Source organism: Antechinus flavipes, chromosome 6 (assembly GCF_016432865.1).
Source record: "Antechinus flavipes isolate AdamAnt ecotype Samford, QLD, Australia chromosome 6, AdamAnt_v2, whole genome shotgun sequence".
NCBI classification, from domain to species: Eukaryota; Metazoa; Chordata; class Mammalia; order Dasyuromorphia; family Dasyuridae; genus Antechinus; species Antechinus flavipes.
The window spans coordinates 214,619,668-214,623,041 of NC_067403.1; positions in this window are offsets into that span (position 1 = coordinate 214,619,668).

A 3,374-nucleotide genomic window follows, 5' to 3' on the forward strand; every position below is an offset into this window, starting at 1 on the left:
AGAAGGAGGAGGAGGAAAAGGAGGAGGAAAAGGAGAAGGAGGAGGAGAAGGAGGAAAAGAGGAGAAGGAGGAAAATAGGAAGAAGAGGAGGAAAAGGAGGAGGGGGAGGAAGAGAAGGAAGAAAAAGAGGAGAAAGAGGAGGAAGAAGAGGAGGAAAAGGAGGAGGAAAAGAGGAGGAGGAGAAGGAGGAAAATAGGAAGAAGAGGAGGAGGAAAAGAAGGACAAGGAAAAAGAGGAGAAAGAGGAGGAGGAAAAGGAGAAGAGAGAGGAAGAGGAGAAGAAGGGAAAAGAGGAGAAGGAGGAGGAAGAGAAGGAGGAGGAAAAGGAGGAGGAAGAAAAGAAAAAACAGAGAGACAGAGAAAGAGAGAGAGACATAAAGAGAGAGCAGGGAAAAAGACAGAAACAGAGAGAGAGATGGAGAAAGAAACAGAGAGACAGAGATAAAAAATATATTTTGCTTACAACAGTCTTCAAATTAGAATTTTTGTTGGTTGGTAAGTGCTTTAGAAATCTTAATCACCTACAGAAAAGTAAATTATTATTATTCCTATGCATTCCTTCCTGAGGTTCTACATGCACAATTAAACTTTAAAAACACTTATTAGATTCTAATATGCCTGGGTTCATTTCTCACCTCTGACACATACTGCTGGTACAACCATGGGCAAATCATTGCACCTCTCACTGTTTAATCTAAACAACTTTGTAAGACTATGTGTTCCAGAGCAGGTGTGGACCTGTATTGGTAGAGAATTGCTTTATTTAGGTATTCCCTTGAATCCATGAATTCACAGGTACAGCTCTGTGTGACTGCAGATTTTACAGTTTCACAGGTTGTTCCCCATATCTAGAATGTGTTTCTTCCTCAACTCTACCTTATAGTATCTTTGACTTTCTTGAAGGTAATTACTTTCTTGAAGCTTTCAGGTGGCATTCTACATAGATGCCTGATGTCAGGAAGACCTGAATTCAAATCAAGTTTCAGATATTTACTAGCTGTGTGATCCTGGACAAATAAGTTAAACTCTGTCTGCTTCAGTATCCTCATGAGTTGATAATGGTACTCTTTCTCCAGAGTAGTTGTAAACAGCAAATGAGATAATATTTGTCAAACACTTCTGCAAATGATAAAATGTTATATGAAGGCTATTATTATTATTACTATTATTATTTTTATTATCTAAGATTCATTTCAGGTGTCACTTAATATATGAAACTTTTCTGTAGCTCTCATCCTTAGTTACTACTTGTTACCTCTTCAAATTATGTTGTATTATCTCTTGACTTGTTCTAGAGAAAATGAAGCTTCTTAGGGACAAAATTTGTTTCATTTCTCTTTTGTGTGCCTTGCACAAAACTGAATAATAATAATGATTGTTTCTAGTTTGCTGAAGTCCTTTTCATATGCGTATACATTAATTTGAAATGAAAAAAAAAATCCGGTGCTTCTGGGTATGGCGAAAAATCTCCAAAGAATAATATTATACCAGCAGTTAAAGTTAAAACTGGAGCTGACCCATAGTAAGTAATAAAATTATTGTGGAGACTGACTGATTGAAGGTTGCTGATTCTATCCAGTGCAATAAATTGAACTTTACTATCTCGAAAAAGGATTGTAAAATATCAAGATCTTTGTTCTGTTTCATCAAATCTCAGAGTTGGAAAATACCTGTAAAGTCCTCTACTCCAATCCATACCTAAAGCATGAATCGCTTCTAGGAGACATTCCACAAGCGATCATCCAGTCTCTGCTTAAAGACTTCTACACTTTGTCTAAAAATTGAAAAGTGAGTGGATACCCATCCATTTGGGAATGGCTGAATAACTTATGGTACATGAATATGGGATATTATTGTTCTATAAGAAACAGTTAGCAGGACGATTTCAGAAAAGCCTGGAAAAACTTACATGAACTGATGCTGAGTGAAGTGAATGGAACAGAAGAACATTGTACACAGTAACAACAAGATTATATGTTAAACAACTATAATAGATTTATCTCTTCTCATCAATGCAGTGATTTAAGATAATTCCAATAGGTTTGTGATGGAAAATGTCATCAGCGTTCAGAGAGAGAATTTTGGAGATTGAATGTGGATCAAAGTGGACTATTTTTCCTTTTTAGGTTTTCTTTTTCTTTCTCATGGTTTTTTCCTTTTATTACGATTTTTCTTTCACAACATGACAAACATGAGGATATGTTTAAAATAATTGTATTTGTATAACCTATACAAGAATGCTAGCTGTCTTGGGTAGGGTAGAGGAGGAAAAAAAGAGAGGAAGAAAGAAAGTGGAACTAAAAATCTTAAAAATTTTTTCAATAGAATTTTATTTTCCAAATACATGTAAAGACAGTTCTCAACATTTATTTTTGTAAGACTGTGTTCCAAATTTTTCTTCCTCCCTCTCTTATTTTCCCTCCCCCAGACAGCAAGAATTTATGTGGATTAAATTTGTGAAATTCTGCCTTTTCATATTCTTTTACCATTTGTGAATTGGGTAATATGTGTATTCTTATAAATTTGACAAAATTCTCTATATGTTTGAGATATGAGATCTTTGTCTTAAAACTGCCTATAAAATTTTTCTTCCCATTTTCTGTTTTCCTTCTACTCTTGGCTACATTAGTTTCTGGATCTTGTTTACTTAATATCTTCAGCAGACAGATTTTTTTTCCTCTATTTTCAAATAAGTGTAGTTTGAGATTTTGTAATGGTGGGTCTTTTCAGTCTTACTTTTCTCCATTATTTCCCTTCAGTTCATTGAAATTTTTTCTACCCAAATGAATTCTTAAAAATTGGTATATTTTTATAAAGTAAACTCTTGGTATTGCAAAAAAAAAAATAGCCTCTTTATTATTAAGGCAAAAATTTTGTCAACTACTAGAGCTTTTATTGTCTTTTTTACTATATTAGTGCAGCCCAAACCAATCATGATCATTTTTACTTCTCCAATTATTTTTTCTTTCACTTTTTGTAAAGAGTGTTTATAGTTCTATTCATGTAAGTCATAAACATGTCTTGGTAGATTGCCTTTCAGAATTTTATGCATTTTGAAGTTGTTTTGAATGTTTTTTTTTCTGCTGAGTTTTGTTAATATATAAAGACTGGTGATTTTGTGGATTTATTTTATATTCCATTCTACTACTATATATTTCCCCCATTCTATAGTTGTTTAAGTTATTATTTGAATTCAAGTTTAGAAATATATATATATATATACCTATGGGAATGAATGCTAATTCTATCATCAAAAGTACTATCAGATCCAGACTGGTCTCATGGAAAAATTTCTAAGTATTCCACAAAGACATTCTTATTCAACTTATTGACAAAATTACTGCTCCAAAAAAGAGCTAAGAGCGGAGCCTGAAT